At 58.6% G+C, this 16,608-nt stretch overlaps 1 long non-coding RNA gene and 6 other non-coding genes across 8 annotated transcripts in view; all 7 read left to right on the top strand.

Moving 5' to 3' along the window:
- Positions 1 to 16,608, top strand: part of LOC131752450 (uncharacterized) — a 53,807-nt gene that overhangs the window by 866 nt on the left and 36,333 nt on the right. For both annotated transcript variants that reach the window (XR_010839747.1, XR_010839748.1), the window contains exons 2-4: positions 1,649 to 1,815; positions 6,819 to 6,985; positions 9,404 to 9,570. This is a non-coding gene — a long non-coding RNA (uncharacterized lncRNA). The remainder of the gene's footprint in view (positions 1 to 1,648; positions 1,816 to 6,818; positions 6,986 to 9,403; positions 9,571 to 16,608) is intronic.
- LOC131753943 (small nucleolar RNA SNORD116) lies at positions 2,057 to 2,148 on the top strand. The gene has a single exon (XR_009334997.1). It is a non-coding gene; the product is annotated as a small nucleolar RNA SNORD116 (small nucleolar RNA).
- LOC131753944 (small nucleolar RNA SNORD116) lies at positions 4,642 to 4,733 on the top strand. Its single transcript, XR_009334998.1, has one exon. It is a non-coding gene; the product is annotated as a small nucleolar RNA SNORD116 (small nucleolar RNA).
- On the top strand, positions 7,227 to 7,318 carry LOC131753945 (small nucleolar RNA SNORD116). The gene has a single exon (XR_009334999.1). It is a non-coding gene; the product is annotated as a small nucleolar RNA SNORD116 (small nucleolar RNA).
- On the top strand, positions 9,812 to 9,903 carry LOC131753946 (small nucleolar RNA SNORD116). Its single transcript, XR_009335000.1, has one exon. It is a non-coding gene; the product is annotated as a small nucleolar RNA SNORD116 (small nucleolar RNA).
- LOC131753947 (small nucleolar RNA SNORD116) lies at positions 12,397 to 12,488 on the top strand. The gene has a single exon (XR_009335001.1). It is a non-coding gene; the product is annotated as a small nucleolar RNA SNORD116 (small nucleolar RNA).
- Positions 14,982 to 15,073, top strand: LOC131753948 (small nucleolar RNA SNORD116). Its single transcript, XR_009335002.1, has one exon. It is a non-coding gene; the product is annotated as a small nucleolar RNA SNORD116 (small nucleolar RNA).

Raw genomic sequence — 16,608 nt, forward strand, 5'->3', positions numbered from 1 at the left:
GGGCGAGAAATCAAATGGGCCACCGTCGCCGGGGTTTGGCGAAGCTGGTGGCTCCTCCTCGGGTTGTGTCCTGCCTGTGTGTTGTTCCGTGTGAAGGGGCTGGAAAATGACGTAGTCAAGCTTAGTCCCGGCAATCTTCTTTGGGGAGGGGTGGCTCTGGCCTCTTGCCTTCACACGTTGGGATCCCAGGGGAGAGAGAAAGGCAAGGCGAGTGAAAAAGACACTTGAGGAGTCTGGCGAAGCCCACAGGTTTACTGGTGGGTGGACAGATCGCCAGTGGCCAAGGGGCTCCCGGAACACATTTTTCTTTTACCTCCAGAGCGTTTGGAAGCACGTGTAGGGAGGGAACACGGGAGCAGGTTTGTGCACTGTCCCGCATTTTGGCCCTCCTTTGTCGATTTCCTTCATGGCGGATCCCTGTGCCGGCGCATGGTTGCATTCGTGGCACAGCATGGTGTCTTCTCATGGGCACCGATTTGGAGGCCGTGGGGGCATTTGTCCGTGTCAGGCCACATTCCCCGTGTGTTGAAGGTGTGAAGGTGCACCACAGGACAGCCCAGCATCGTTTGTAATCCCGGCCCACATAGTGTTCCCTGAGGATTGCCGCTCTCCCCGGAGCACACTGGGTGCAACCCTGCAGAAACAAGGGAGTCGGCTGCCAAGGAAAGGTTACGGGTTTCAGCGCAGGACAGGATGTGTGGCCGGGCGTCATTTTCCCTGCCGCCCCTGGTGCGTCGAGATGGTGGTAACCGGCGCGCCTGGCCACAGGCCAGACTAGTCATACCAGTTCAGGAGTCTGGGCTGTTGGCTGGGTTCTCGCGTCGCACGGCTGAGGGTAACACGTTGCTTCTAGAGGACCTCTGCCTCACGGTTTGTCTGAGGCCACGTCACTGATGGGCCCAGGGTGCGAAAGTGCCAGGCACCACTACAAATGACCCAATTGCTGCAACGGTTTGCCCCGCCACTTTGGGCATCGGAATGGCTCCCGTGCCGTTAGGCTCCAAGGATTTTCCCCGCCACGTTGGTCATCGAAATGGTTCCCATGCCATGAGCTTTGTGTGTTGGCCCAGGGTAGGTCATCTGTCTTGGCTGCAAGCCAGGAAATATCCCTGCTGATGAGTCTCCCTTGATCAGGCCAGGTGTTCCTCAGGTGCCCTTGTCACGGGTCCCTGCAAGCCGCTTTTGATGGAGGCCGTCATGTTCGGCCAAGGGCCATTCCATTGGGGAAGATCACTTCCCACTGAGGGCGCATCCATGTGTGGAAGCACCTGTGCCAAGGGCGGCTGTGTTCCCCTTGAGGGCACCGGCTCTTAGGCTGAGGGGGCACAGTTGCCCTCAGGGAGTCTAAGGGGCTCAGGACGACAGCCTTTTGCTGTGATGGAGGGGAGAGTGCTCAGGAGAGGAATTGCAGGGCCCGAGAGCAGGGGGTTGTTGGACGGCGGCGCTCTTTATCCTGATGGCCGCACGCTCTGAAGGCATCTGCGCCACGACGCATTCACATTTGGCTGCGGACACACAGGCTAGACGGGCCCCTAATGAAATGCGTAGTGGAGACAGAGCACACCTCGTTGGCTGGTATTGACTTTTCTCTCGGTGCGCCTGTGCAGCCTCCTCAAGTGTGTGTGTGTGTTGTCTCACCCCGAGCCAGGTGGAATGCCAAGGGCGGAATGGCAGCAGCAGAGCAGCCTGGGGCCATCCTTATAATCCGTGATACCAGTGAAGTGAGGACGGTGCGGCAAGGCGAGGCCAGCCGAAGGGGTCTCGGAGGGGTGTTGGCGTGCATTCCATGCGGATCCTGGTCGAAGCCTTGTCGCGGTAAGCAGCACCTCTCTGCTAAAACCTAGACTTTTGGCCACGGGAACTTGTACAACACGGCTACACCCTCACCCTCTGGCCTCCTCTCGGGGAACACGAGCTTCGATTCCCTGAGAACTGGCTGCATTTCCTGCCCCATGGCTCGGCTCTGGCCACCTCCGTAGGCGGACATGATTCAGCTCGCTGGCCGTCCCGTGGTGGAATGTGCAACTTTGCATGTCCAGCGTTTGAGCGTGTGCTTGGATCGATGATGAGTCCCACAAATGCATTCCTTGGAAATCTGAACAAAATGAGTGAGAAATCCATACCGTCTCCTCATCGTAACTGAGGTCCAGCACTTGGCTCCCAAAAGGAAAGTAGGGAGTGGTTCACGTTGCATGTGGTGCCGTTGGTGTCCACAGCCACGTTGTTCACGTTGAAGGTGGTGGCCGTCTCATGGGGAGGAGAGCCATTTGGAAAGGAGCCTGGGATGCCAATCCAGGTGGGAAGGCTAGGGACAGCGTGCCATCTCTGGCTTCCTGGGTCTGGCCAGGACTGATGTCCCCTGCCACGGTTCAGCATGCGGGTGGGAGAGGAAGGGTGAGCCGTTGGTGGTCCTGCGGTCAGCACTAGAGTTGTCCAGGCCGCCCCCACCGGCTGGCCGTTGCCTTGTGCCCCCAGAGAAAGAGAAGTCTGTATGCTCAGGGTCAGAGCAGGATTCCCGGCGTAGGGCTGGCTTATTTGTCATGTTGTGCTTGGGAGACCAGATGCAGTTTAGGTTTCTCCTGATGGGGCGAGAAATCAAATGGGCCACCGTCGCCGGGGTTTGGCGAAGCTGGTGGCTCCTCCTCGGGTTGTGTCCTGCCTGTGTGTTGTTCCGTGTGAAGGGGCTGGAAAATGACGTAGTCAAGCTTAGTCCCGGCAATCTTCTTTGGGGAGGGGTGGCTCTGGCCTCTTGCCTTCACACGTTGGGATCCCAGGGGAGAGAGAAAGGCAAGGCGAGTGAAAAAGACACTTGAGGAGTCTGGCGAAGCCCACAGGTTTACTGGTGGGTGGACAGATCGCCAGTGGCCAAGGGGCTCCCGGAACACATTTTTCTTTTACCTCCAGAGCGTTTGGAAGCACGTGTAGGGAGGGAACACGGGAGCAGGTTTGTGCACTGTCCCGCATTTTGGCCCTCCTTTGTCGATTTCCTTCATGGCGGATCCCTGTGCCGGCGCATGGTTGCATTCGTGGCACAGCATGGTGTCTTCTCATGGGCACCGATTTGGAGGCCGTGGGGGCATTTGTCCGTGTCAGGCCACATTCCCCGTGTGTTGAAGGTGTGAAGGTGCACCACAGGACAGCCCAGCATCGTTTGTAATCCCGGCCCACATAGTGTTCCCTGAGGATTGCCGCTCTCCCCGGAGCACACTGGGTGCAACCCTGCAGAAACAAGGGAGTCGGCTGCCAAGGAAAGGTTACGGGTTTCAGCGCAGGACAGGATGTGTGGCCGGGCGTCATTTTCCCTGCCGCCCCTGGTGCGTCGAGATGGTGGTAACCGGCGCGCCTGGCCACAGGCCAGACTAGTCATACCAGTTCAGGAGTCTGGGCTGTTGGCTGGGTTCTCGCGTCGCACGGCTGAGGGTAACACGTTGCTTCTAGAGGACCTCTGCCTCACGGTTTGTCTGAGGCCACGTCACTGATGGGCCCAGGGTGCGAAAGTGCCAGGCACCACTACAAATGACCCAATTGCTGCAACGGTTTGCCCCGCCACTTTGGGCATCGGAATGGCTCCCGTGCCGTTAGGCTCCAAGGATTTTCCCCTCCACGTTGGTCATCGGAATGGTTCCCATGCCATGAGCTTTGTGTGTTGGCCCAGGGTAGGTCATCTGTCTTGGCAGCAAGCCAGGAAATATCCCTGCTGATGAGTCTCCCTTGATCAGGCCAGGTGTTCCTCAGGTGCCCTTGTCACGGGTCCCTGCAAGCCGCTTTTGATGGAGGCCGTCATGTTCGGCCAAGGGCCATTCCATTGGGGAAGATCACTTCCCACTGAGGGCGCATCCATGTTTGGAAGCACCTGTGCCAAGGGGGGCTGTGTTCCCCTTGAGGGCACCGGCTCTTAGGCTGAGGGGGCACAGTTGCCCTCAGGGTGTCTCAGGGGCTCAGGACGACAGCCTTTTGCTGTGATGGAGGTGAGAGTGCTCAGGAGAGGAATTGCAGGGCCCGAGACCAGGGGGTTGTTGGACGGCGGCGCTCTTTATCCTGATGGCCGCACGCTCTGAAGGCATCTGCGCCACGACGCATTCACATTTGGCTGCGGACACACAGGCTAGACGGGCCCCTATTGAAATGCGTAGTGGAGACAGAGCACACCTCGTTGGCTGGTATTGACTTTTACCTCGGTGCGCCTGTGCAGCCTCCGCAAGTGTGTGTGTGTGTTGTCTCACCCCGAGCCAGGTGGAATGCCAAGGGCGGAATGGCAGCAGCAGAGCAGCCTGGGGCCATCCTTATAATCCGTGATACCAGTGAAGTGAGGACGGTGCGGCAAGTCGAGGCCAGCCGAAGGGGTCTCACAGGGGTGTTGGCGTGCATTCCATGCGGATCCTGGTCGAAGCCTTGTCGCGGTAAGCAGCACCTCTCTGCTAAAACCTAGACTTTTGGCCACGGGAACTTGTACAACACGGCTACACCCTCACCCTCTGGCCTCCTCTCGGGGAACACGAGCTTCGATTCCCTGAGAACTGGCTGCATTTCCTGCCCCATGGCTCGGCTCTGGCCACCTCCGTAGGCGGACATGATTCAGCTCGCTGGCCGTCCCGTGGTGGAATGTGCAACTTTGCATGTCCAGCGTTTGAGCGTGTGCTTGGATCGATGATGAGTCCCACAAATGCATTCCTTGGAAATCTGAACAAAATGAGTGAGAAATCCATACCGTCTCCTCATCGTAACTGAGGTCCAGCACTTGGCTCCCAAAAGGAAAGTAGGGAGTGGTTCACGTTGCATGTGGTGCCGTTGGTGTCCACAGCCACGTTGTTCACGTTGAAGGTGGTGGCCGTCTCATGGGGAGGAGAGCCATTTGGAAAGGAGCCTGGGATGCCAATCCAGGTGGGAAGGCTAGGGACAGCGTGCCATCTCTGGCTTCCTGGGTCTGGCCAGGACTGATGTCCCCTGCCACGGTTCAGCATGCGGGTGGTAGAGGAAGGGTGAGCCGTTGGTGGTCCTGCCGTCGGCACTAGAGTTCTCCAGGCCGCCCCCACCGGCTGGCCGTTGCCTTGTGCCCCCAGAGAAAGAGAAGTCTGTATGCTCAGGGTCAGAGCAGGATTCCCGGCGTAGGGCTGGCTTATTTGTCATGTTGTGCTTGGGAGACCAGATGCAGTTTAGGTTTCTCCTGATGGGGCGAGAAATCAAATGGGCCACCGTCGCCGGGGTTTGGCGAAGCTGGTGGCTCCTCCTCGGGTTGTGTCCTGCCTGTGTGTTGTTCCGTGTGAAGGGGCTGGAAAATGACGTAGTCAAGCTTAGTCCCGGCAATCTTCTTTGGGGAGGGGTGGCTCTGGCCTCTTGCCTTCACACGTTGGGATCCCAGGGGAGAGAGAAAGGCAAGGCGAGTGAAAAAGACACTTGAGGAGTCTGGCGAAGCCCACAGGTTTACTGGTGGGTGGACAGATCGCCAGTGGCCAAGGGGCTCCCGGAACACATTTTTCTTTTACCTCCGGAGCGTTTGGAAGCACGTGTAGGGAGGGAACACGGGAGCAGGTTTGTGCACTGTCCCGCCTTTTGGCCCTCCTTGGTCGATTTCCTTCATGGCGGATCCCTGTGCCGGCGCATGGTTGCATTCGTGGCACAGCATGGTGTCTTCTCATGGGCACCGATTTGGAGGCCGTGGGGGCATTTGTCCGTGTCAGGCCACATTCCCCGTGTGTTGAAGGTGTGAAGGTGCACCACAGGACAGCCCAGCATCGTTTGTAATCCCGGCCCACATAGTGTTCCCTGAGGATTGCCGCTCTCCCCGGAGCACACTGGGTGCAACCCTGCAGAAACAAGGGAGTCGGCTGCCAAGGAAAGGTTACAGGTTTCAGCGCAGGACAGGATGTGTGGCCGGGCGTCATTTTCCCTGCCGCCCCTGGTGCGTCGAGACGGTGGTAACCGGCGCGCCTGGCCACAGGCCAGACTAGTCATACCAGTTCAGGAGTCTGGGCTGTTGGCTGGGTTCTCGCGTCGCACGGCTGAGGGTAACACGTTGCTTCTAGAGGACCTCTGCCTCACGGTTTGTCTGAGGCCACGTCACTGATGGGCCCAGGGTGCGAAAGTGCCAGGCACCACTACAAATGACCCAATTGCTGCAACGGTTTGCCCCGCCACTTTGGGCATCGGAATGGCTCCCGTGCCGTTAGGCTCCAAGGATTTTCCCCGCCACGTTGGTCATCGGAATGGTTCCCATGCCATGAGCTTTGTGTGTTGGCCCAGCGTAGGTCATCTGTCTTGGCAGCAAGCCAGGAAATATCCCTGCTGATGAGTCTCCCTTGATCAGGCCAGGTGTTCCTCAGGTGCCCTTGTCACGGGTCCCTGCAAGCCGCTTTTGATGGAGGCCGTCATGTTCGGCCAAGGGCCATTCCATTGGGGAAGATCACTTCCCACTGAGGGCGCATCCATGTGTGGAAGCACCTGTGCCAAGGGCGGCTGTGTTCCCCTTGAGGGCACCGGCTCTTAGGCTGAGGGGGCACAGTTGCCCTCAGGGTGTCTCAGGGGCTCAGGACGACAGCCTTTTGCTGTGATGGAGGGGAGAGTGCTCAGGAGAGGAATTGCAGGGCCCGAGACCAGGGGGTTGTTGGACGGCAGCGCTCTTTATCCTGATGGCCGCACGCTCTGAAGGCATCTGCGTCACGACGCATTCACATTTGGCTGCGGACACACAGGCTAGACGGGCCCCTAATGAAATGCGTAGTGGAGACAGAGCACACCTCGTTGGCTGGTATTGACTTTTCCCTCGGTGCGCCTGTGCAGCCTCCTCAAGTGTGTGTGTGTGTTGTCTCACCCCGAGCCAGGTGGAATGCCAAGGGCGGAATGGCAGCAGCAGAGCAGCCTGGGGCCATCCTTATAATCCGTGATACCAGTGAAGTGAGGACGGTGCGGCAAGGCGAGGCCAGCCGAAGGGGTCTCGGAGGGGTGTTGGCGTGCATTCCATGCGGATCCTGGTCGAAGCCTTGTCGCGGTAAGCAGCACCTCTCTGCTAAAACCTAGACTTTTGGCCACGGGAACTTGTACAACACGGCTACACCCTCACCCTCTGGCCTCCTCTCGGGGAACACGAGCTTCGATTCCCTGAGAACTGGCTGCATTTCCTGCCCCATGGCTCGGCTCTGGCCACCTCCGTAGGCGGACATGATTCAGCTCGCTGGCCGTCCCGTGGTGGAATGTGCAACTTTGCATGTCCAGCGTTTGAGCGTGTGCTTGGATCGATGATGAGTCCCACAAATGCATTCCTTGGAAATCTGAACAAAATGAGTGAGAAATCCATACCGTCTCCTCATCGTAACTGAGGTCCAGCACTTGGCTCCCAAAAGGAAAGTAGGGAGTGGTTCACGTTGCATGTGGTGCCGTTGGTGTCCACAGCCACGTTGTTCACGTTGAAGGTGGTGGCCGTCTCATGGGGAGGAGAGCCATTTGGAAAGGAGCCTGGGATGCCAATCCAGGTGGGAAGGCTAGGGACAGCGTGCCATCTCTGGCTTCCTGGGTCTGGCCAGGACTGATGTCCCCTGCCACGGTTCAGCATGCGGGTGGTAGAGGAAGGGTGAGCCGTTGGTGGTCCTGCCGTCGGCACTAGAGTTCTCCAGGCCGCCCCCACCGGCTGGCCGTTGCCTTGTGCCCCCAGAGAAAGAGAAGTCTGTATGCTCAGGGTCAGAGCAGGATTCCCGGCGTAGGGCTGGCTTATTTGTCATGTTGTGCTTGGGAGACCAGATGCAGTTTAGGTTTCTCCTGATGGGGCGAGAAATCAAATGGGCCACCGTCGCCGGGGTTTGGCGAAGCTGGTGGCTCCTCCTCGGGTTGTGTCCTGCCTGTGTGTTGTTCCGTGTGAAGGGGCTGGAAAATGACGTAGTCAAGCTTAGTCCCGGCAATCTTCTTTGGGGAGGGGTGGCTCTGGCCTCTTGCCTTCACACGTTGGGATCCCAGGGGAGAGAGAAAGGCAAGGCGAGTGAAAAAGACACTTGAGGAGTCTGGCGAAGCCCACAGGTTTACTGGTGGGTGGACAGATCGCCAGTGGCCAAGGGGCTCCCGGAACACATTTTTCTTTTACCTCCGGAGCGTTTGGAAGCACGTGTAGGGAGGGAACACGGGAGCAGGTTTGTGCACTGTCCCGCCTTTTGGCCCTCCTTGGTCGATTTCCTTCATGGCGGATCCCTGTGCCGGCGCATGGTTGCATTCGTGGCACAGCATGGTGTCTTCTCATGGGCACCGATTTGGAGGCCGTGGGGGCATTTGTCCGTGTCAGGCCACATTCCCCGTGTGTTGAAGGTGTGAAGGTGCACCACAGGACAGCCCAGCATCGTTTGTAATCCCGGCCCACATAGTGTTCCCTGAGGATTGCCGCTCTCCCCGGAGCACACTGGGTGCAACCCTGCAGAAACAAGGGAGTCGGCTGCCAAGGAAAGGTTACAGGTTTCAGCGCAGGACAGGATGTGTGGCCGGGCGTCATTTTCCCTGCCGCCCCTGGTGCGTCGAGACGGTGGTAACCGGCGCGCCTGGCCACAGGCCAGACTAGTCATACCAGTTCAGGAGTCTGGGCTGTTGGCTGGGTTCTCGCGTCGCACGGCTGAGGGTAACACGTTGCTTCTAGAGGACCTCTGCCTCACGGTTTGTCTGAGGCCACGTCACTGATGGGCCCAGGGTGCGAAAGTGCCAGGCACCACTACAAATGACCCAATTGCTGCAACGGTTTGCCCCGCCACTTTGGGCATCGGAATGGCTCCCGTGCCGTTAGGCTCCAAGGATTTTCCCCGCCACGTTGGTCATCGGAATGGTTCCCATGCCATGAGCTTTGTGTGTTGGCCCAGCGTAGGTCATCTGTCTTGGCAGCAAGCCAGGAAATATCCCTGCTGATGAGTCTCCCTTGATCAGGCCAGGTGTTCCTCAGGTGCCCTTGTCACGGGTCCCTGCAAGCCGCTTTTGATGGAGGCCGTCATGTTCGGCCAAGGGCCATTCCATTGGGGAAGATCACTTCCCACTGAGGGCGCATCCATGTTTGGAAGCACCTGTGCCAAGGGCGGCTGTGTTCCCCTTGAGGGCACCGGCTCTTAGGCTGAGGGGGCACAGTTGCCCTCAGGGTGTCTCAGGGGCTCAGGACGACAGCCTTTTGCTGTGATGGAGGGGAGAGTGCTCAGGAGAGGAATTGCAGGGCCCGAGACCAGGGGGTTGTTGGACGGCAGCGCTCTTTATCCTGATGGCCGCACGCTCTGAAGGCATCTGCGTCACGACGCATTCACATTTGGCTGCGGACACACAGGCTAGACGGGCCCCTAATGAAATGCGTAGTGGAGACAGAGCACACCTCGTTGGCTGGTATTGACTTTTCCCTCGGTGCGCCTGTGCAGCCTCCTCAAGTGTGTGTGTGTGTTGTCTCACCCCGAGCCAGGTGGAATGCCAAGGGCGGAATGGCAGCAGCAGAGCAGCCTGGGGCCATCCTTATAATCCGTGATACCAGTGAAGTGAGGACGGTGCGGCAAGGCGAGGCCAGCCGAAGGGGTCTCGGAGGGGTGTTGGCGTGCATTCCATGCGGATCCTGGTCGAAGCCTTGTCGCGGTAAGCAGCACCTCTCTGCTAAAACCTAGACTTTTGGCCACGGGAACTTGTACAACACGGCTACACCCTCACCCTCTGGCCTCCTCTCGGGGAACACGAGCTTCGATTCCCTGAGAACTGGCTGCATTTCCTGCCCCATGGCTCGGCTCTGGCCACCTCCGTAGGCGGACATGATTCAGCTCGCTGGCCGTCCCGTGGTGGAATGTGCAACTTTGCATGTCCAGCGTTTGAGCGTGTGCTTGGATCGATGATGAGTCCCACAAATGCATTCCTTGGAAATCTGAACAAAATGAGTGAGAAATCCATACCGTCTCCTCATCGTAACTGAGGTCCAGCACTTGGCTCCCAAAAGGAAAGTAGGGAGTGGTTCACGTTGCATGTGGTGCCGTTGGTGTCCACAGCCACGTTGTTCACGTTGAAGGTGGTGGCCGTCTCATGGGGAGGAGAGCCATTTGGAAAGGAGCCTGGGATGCCAATCCAGGTGGGAAGGCTAGGGACAGCGTGCCATCTCTGGCTTCCTGGGTCTGGCCAGGACTGATGTCCCCTGCCACGGTTCAGCATGCGGGTGGGAGAGGAAGGGTGAGCCGTTGGTGGTCCTGCCGTCGGCACTAGAGTTCTCCAGGCCGCCCCCACCGGCTGGCCGTTGCCTTGTGCCCCCAGAGAAAGAGAAGTCTGTATGCTCAGGGTCAGAGCAGGATTCCCGGCGTAGGGCTGGCTTATTTGTCATGTTGTGCTTGGGAGACCAGATGCAGTTTAGGTTTCTCCTGATGGGGCGAGAAATCAAATGGGCCACCGTCGCCGGGGTTTGGCGAAGCTGGTGGCTCCTCCTCGGGTTGTGTCCTGCCTGTGTGTTGTTCCGTGTGAAGGGGCTGGAAAATGACGTAGTCAAGCTTAGTCCCGGCAATCTTCTTTGGGGAGGGGTGGCTCTGGCCTCTTGCCTTCACACGTTGGGATCCCAGGGGAGAGAGAAAGGCAAGGCGAGTGAAAAAGACACTTGAGGAGTCTGGCGAAGCCCACAGGTTTACTGGTGGGTGGACAGATCGCCAGTGGCCAAGGGGCTCCCGGAACACATTTTTCTTTTACCTCCGGAGCGTTTGGAAGCACGTGTAGGGAGGGAACACGGGAGCAGGTTTGTGCACTGTCCCGCCTTTTGGCCCTCCTTGGTCGATTTCCTTCATGGCGGATCCCTGTGCCGGCGCATGGTTGCATTCGTGGCACAGCATGGTGTCTTCTCATGGGCACCGATTTGGAGGCCGTGGGGGCATTTGTCCGTGTCAGGCCACATTCCCCGTGTGTTGAAGGTGTGAAGGTGCACCACAGGACAGCCCAGCATCGTTTGTAATCCCGGCCCACATAGTGTTCCCTGAGGATTGCCGCTCTCCCCGGAGCACACTGGGTGCAACCCTGCAGAAACAAGGGAGTCGGCTGCCAAGGAAAGGTTACAGGTTTCAGCGCAGGACAGGATGTGTGGCCGGGCGTCATTTTCCCTGCCGCCCCTGGTGCGTCGAGACGGTGGTAACCGGCGCGCCTGGCCACAGGCCAGACTAGTCATACCAGTTCAGGAGTCTGGGCTGTTGGCTGGGTTCTCGCGTCGCACGGCTGAGGGTAACACGTTGCTTCTAGAGGACCTCTGCCTCACGGTTTGTCTGAGGCCACGTCACTGATGGGCCCAGGGTGCGAAAGTGCCAGGCACCACTACAAATGACCCAATTGCTGCAACGGTTTGCCCCGCCACTTTGGGCATCGGAATGGCTCCCGTGCCGTTAGGCTCCAAGGATTTTCCCCGCCACGTTGGTCATCGGAATGGTTCCCATGCCATGAGCTTTGTGTGTTGGCCCAGGGTAGGTCATCTGTCTTGGCTGCAAGCCAGGAAATATCCCTGCTGATGAGTCTCCCTTGATCAGGCCAGGTGTTCCTCAGGTGCCCTTGTCACGGGTCCCTGCAAGCCGCTTTTGATGGAGGCCGTCATGTTCGGCCAAGGGCCATTCCATTGGGGAAGATCACTTCCCACTGAGGGCGCATCCATGTGTGGAAGCACCTGTGCCAAGGGCGGCTGTGTTCCCCTTGAGGGCACCGGCTCTTAGGCTGAGGGGGCACAGTTGCCCTCAGGGAGTCTCAGGGGCTCAGGACGACAGCCTTTTGCTGTGATGGAGGGGAGAGTGCTCAGGAGAGGAATTGCAGGGCCCGAGAGCAGGGGGTTGTTGGACGGCGGCGCTCTTTATCCTGATGGCCGCACGCTCTGAAGGCATCTGCGCCACGACGCATTCACATTTGGCTGCGGACACACAGGCTAGACGGGCCCCTAATGAAATGCGTAGTGGAGACAGAGCACACCTCGTTGGCTGGTATTGACTTTTCTCTCGGTGCGCCTGTGCAGCCTCCTCAAGTGTGTGTGTGTGTTGTCTCACCCCGAGCCAGGTGGAATGCCAAGGGCGGAATGGCAGCAGCAGAGCAGCCTGGGACCATCCTTATAATCCGTGATACCAGTGAAGTGAGGACGGTGCGGCAAGGCGAGGCCAGCCGAAGGGGTCTCGGAGGGGTGTTGGCGTGCATTCCATGCGGATCCTGGTCGAAGCCTTGTCGCGGTAAGCAGCACCTCTCTGCTAAAACCTAGACTTTTGGCCACGGGAACTTGTACAACACGGCTACACCCTCACCCTCTGGCCTCCTCTCGGGGAACACGAGCTTCGATTCCCTGAGAACTGGCTGCATTTCCTGCCCCATGGCTCGGCTCTGGCCACCTCCGTAGGCGGACATGATTCAGCTCGCTGGCCGTCCCGTGGTGGAATGTGCAACTTTGCATGTCCAGCGTTTGAGCGTGTGCTTGGATCGATGATGAGTCCCACAAATGCATTCCTTGGAAATCTGAACAAAATGAGTGAGAAATCCATACCGTCTCCTCATCGTAACTGAGGTCCAGCACTTGGCTCCCAAAAGGAAAGTAGGGAGTGGTTCACGTTGCATGTGGTGCCGTTGGTGTCCACAGCCACGTTGTTCACGTTGAAGGTGGTGGCCGTCTCATGGGGAGGAGAGCCATTTGGAAAGGAGCCTGGGATGCCAATCCAGGTGGGAAGGCTAGGGACAGCGTGCCATCTCTGGCTTCCTGGGTCTGGCCAGGACTGATGTCCCCTGCCACGGTTCAGCATGCGGGTGGGAGAGGAAGGGTGAGCCGTTGGTGGTCCTGCCGTCGGCACTAGAGTTCTCCAGGCCGCCCCCACCGGCTGGCCGTTGCCTTGTGCCCCCAGAGAAAGAGAAGTCTGTATGCTCAGGGTCAGAGCAGGATTCCCGGCGTAGGGCTGGCTTATTTGTCATGTTGTGCTTGGGAGACCAGATGCAGTTTAGGTTTCTCCTGATGGGGCGAGAAATCAAATGGGCCACCGTCGCCGGGGTTTGGCGAAGCTGGTGGCTCCTCCTCGGGTTGTGTCCTGCCTGTGTGTTGTTCCGTGTGAAGGGGCTGGAAAATGACGTAGTCAAGCTTAGTCCCGGCAATCTTCTTTGGGGAGGGGTGGCTCTGGCCTCTTGCCTTCACACGTTGGGATCCCAGGGGAGAGAGAAAGGCAAGGCGAGTGAAAAAGACACTTGAGGAGTCTGGCGAAGCCCACAGGTTTACTGGTGGGTGGACAGATCGCCAGTGGCCAAGGGGCTCCCGGAACACATTTTTCTTTTACCTCCGGAGCGTTTGGAAGCACGTGTAGGGAGGGAACACGGGAGCAGGTTTGTGCACTGTCCCGCCTTTTGGCCCTCCTTGGTCGATTTCCTTCATGGCGGATCCCTGTGCCGGCGCATGGTTGCATTCGTGGCACAGCATGGTGTCTTCTCATGGGCACCGATTTGGAGGCCGTGGGGGCATTTGTCCGTGTCAGGCCACATTCCCCGTGTGTTGAAGGTGTGAAGGTGCACCACAGGACAGCCCAGCATCGTTTGTAATCCCGGCCCACATAGTGTTCCCTGAGGATTGCCGCTCTCCCCGGAGCACACTGGGTGCAACCCTGCAGAAACAAGGGAGTCGGCTGCCAAGGAAAGGTTACAGGTTTCAGCGCAGGACAGGATGTGTGGCCGGGCGTCATTTTCCCTGCCGCCCCTGGTGCGTCGAGACGGTGGTAACCGGCGCGCCTGGCCACAGGCCAGACTAGTCATACCAGTTCAGGAGTCTGGGCTGTTGGCTGGGTTCTCGCGTCGCACGGCTGAGGGTAACACGTTGCTTCTAGAGGACCTCTGCCTCACGGTTTGTCTGAGGCCACGTCACTGATGGGCCCAGGGTGCGAAAGTGCCAGGCACCACTACAAATGACCCAATTGCTGCAACGGTTTGCCCCGCCACTTTGGGCATCGGAATGGCTCCCGTGCCGTTAGGCTCCAAGGATTTTCCCCGCCACGTTGGTCATCGGAATGGTTCCCATGCCATGAGCTTTGTGTGTTGGCCCAGGGTAGGTCATCTGTCTTGGCTGCAAGCCAGGAAATATCCCTGCTGATGAGTCTCCCTTGATCAGGCCAGGTGTTCCTCAGGTGCCCTTGTCACGGGTCCCTGCAAGCCGCTTTTGATGGAGGCCGTCATGTTCGGCCAAGGGCCATTCCATTGGGGAAGATCACTTCCCACTGAGGGCGCATCCATGTGTGGAAGCACCTGTGCCAAGGGCGGCTGTGTTCCCCTTGAGGGCACCGGCTCTTAGGCTGAGGGGGCACAGTTGCCCTCAGGGAGTCTCAGGGGCTCAGGACGACAGCCTTTTGCTGTGATGGAGGGGAGAGTGCTCAGGAGAGGAATTGCAGGGCCCGAGAGCAGGGGGTTGTTGGACGGCGGCGCTCTTTATCCTGATGGCCGCACGCTCTGAAGGCATCTGCGCCACGACGCATTCACATTTGGCTGCGGACACACAGGCTAGACGGGCCCCTAATGAAATGCGTAGTGGAGACAGAGCACACCTCGTTGGCTGGTATTGACTTTTCTCTCGGTGCGCCTGTGCAGCCTCCTCAAGTGTGTGTGTGTGTTGTCTCACCCCGAGCCAGGTGGAATGCCAAGGGCGGAATGGCAGCAGCAGAGCAGCCTGGGACCATCCTTATAATCCGTGATACCAGTGAAGTGAGGACGGTGCGGCAAGGCGAGGCCAGCCGAAGGGGTCTCGGAGGGGTGTTGGCGTGCATTCCATGCGGATCCTGGTCGAAGCCTTGTCGCGGTAAGCAGCACCTCTCTGCTAAAACCTAGACTTTTGGCCACGGGAACTTGTACAACACGGCTACACCCTCACCCTCTGGCCTCCTCTCGGGGAACACGAGCTTCGATTCCCTGAGAACTGGCTGCATTTCCTGCCCCATGGCTCGGCTCTGGCCACCTCCGTAGGCGGACATGATTCAGCTCGCTGGCCGTCCCGTGGTGGAATGTGCAACTTTGCATGTCCAGCGTTTGAGCGTGTGCTTGGATCGATGATGAGTCCCACAAATGCATTCCTTGGAAATCTGAACAAAATGAGTGAGAAATCCATACCGTCTCCTCATCGTAACTGAGGTCCAGCACTTGGCTCCCAAAAGGAAAGTAGGGAGTGGTTCACGTTGCATGTGGTGCCATTGGTGTCCACAGCCACGTTGTTCACGTTGAAGGTGGTGGCCGTCTCATGGGGAGGAGAGCCATTTGGAAAGGAGCCTGGGATGCCAATCCAGGTGGGAAGGCTAGGGACAGCGTGCCATCTCTGGCTTCCTGGGTCTGGCCAGGACTGATGTCCCCTGCCACGGTTCAGCATGCGGGTGGGAGAGGAAGGGTGAGCCGTTGGTGGTCCTGCCGTCGGCACTAGAGTTCTCCAGGCCGCCCCCACCGGCTGGCCGTTGCCTTGTGCCCCCAGAGAAAGAGAAGTCTGTATGCTCAGGGTCAGAGCAGGATTCCCGGCGTAGGGCTGGCTTATTTGTCATGTTGTGCTTGGGAGACCAGATGCAGTTTAGGTTTCTCCTGATGGGGCGAGAAATCAAATGGGCCACCGTCGCCGGGGTTTGGCGAAGCTGGTGGCTCCTCCTCGGGTTGTGTCCTGCCTGTGTGTTGTTCCGTGTGAAGGGGCTGGAAAATGACGTAGTCAAGCTTAGTCCCGGCAATCTTCTTTGGGGAGGGGTGGCTCTGGCCTCTTGCCTTCACACGTTGGGATCCCAGGGGAGAGAGAAAGGCAAGGCGAGTGAAAAAGACACTTGAGGAGTCTGGCGAAGCCCACAGGTTTACTGGTGGGTGGACAGATCGCCAGTGGCCAAGGGGCTCCCGGAACACATTTTTCTTTTACCTCCGGAGCGTTTGGAAGCACGTGTAGGGAGGGAACACGGGAGCAGGTTTGTGCACTGTCCCGCCTTTTGGCCCTCCTTGGTCGATTTCCTTCATGGCAGATCCCTGTGCCGGCGCATGGTTGCATTCGTGGCACAGCATGGTGTCTTCTCATGGGCACCGATTTGGAGGCCGTGGGGGCATTTGTCCGTGTCAGGCCACATTCCCCGTGTGTTGAAGGTGTGAAGGTGCACCACAGGAAAGCCCAGCATCGTTTGTAATCCCGGCCCACATAGTGTTCCCTGAGGATTGCCGCTCTCCCCGGAGCACACTGGGTGCAACCCTGCAGAAACAAGGGAGTCGGCTGCCAAGGAAAGGTTACAGGTTTCAGCGCAGGACAGGATGTGTGGCCGGGCGTCATTTTCCCTGCCGCCCCTGGTGCGTCGAGACGGTGGTAACCGGCGCGCCTGGCCACAGGCCAGACTAGTCATACCAGTTCAGGAGTCTGGGCTGTTGGCTGGGTTCTCGCGTCGCACGGCTGAGGGTAACACGTTGCTTCTAGAGGACCTCTGCCTCACGGTTTGTCTGAGGCCACGTCACTGATGGGCCCAGGGTGCGAAAGTGCCAGGCACCACTACAAATGACCCAATTGCTGCAACGGTTTGCCCCGCCACTTTGGGCATCGGAATGGCTCCCGTGCCGTTAGGCTCCAAGGATTTTCCCCGCCACGTTGGTCATCGGAATGGTTCCCATGCCATGAGCTTTGTGTGTTGGCCCAGGGTAGGTCATCTGTCTTGGCAGCAAGCC

This window comes from Kogia breviceps, chromosome 3 (assembly GCF_026419965.1).
Source record: "Kogia breviceps isolate mKogBre1 chromosome 3, mKogBre1 haplotype 1, whole genome shotgun sequence".
Lineage (NCBI taxonomy): Eukaryota > Metazoa > Chordata > Mammalia > Artiodactyla > Physeteridae > Kogia > Kogia breviceps.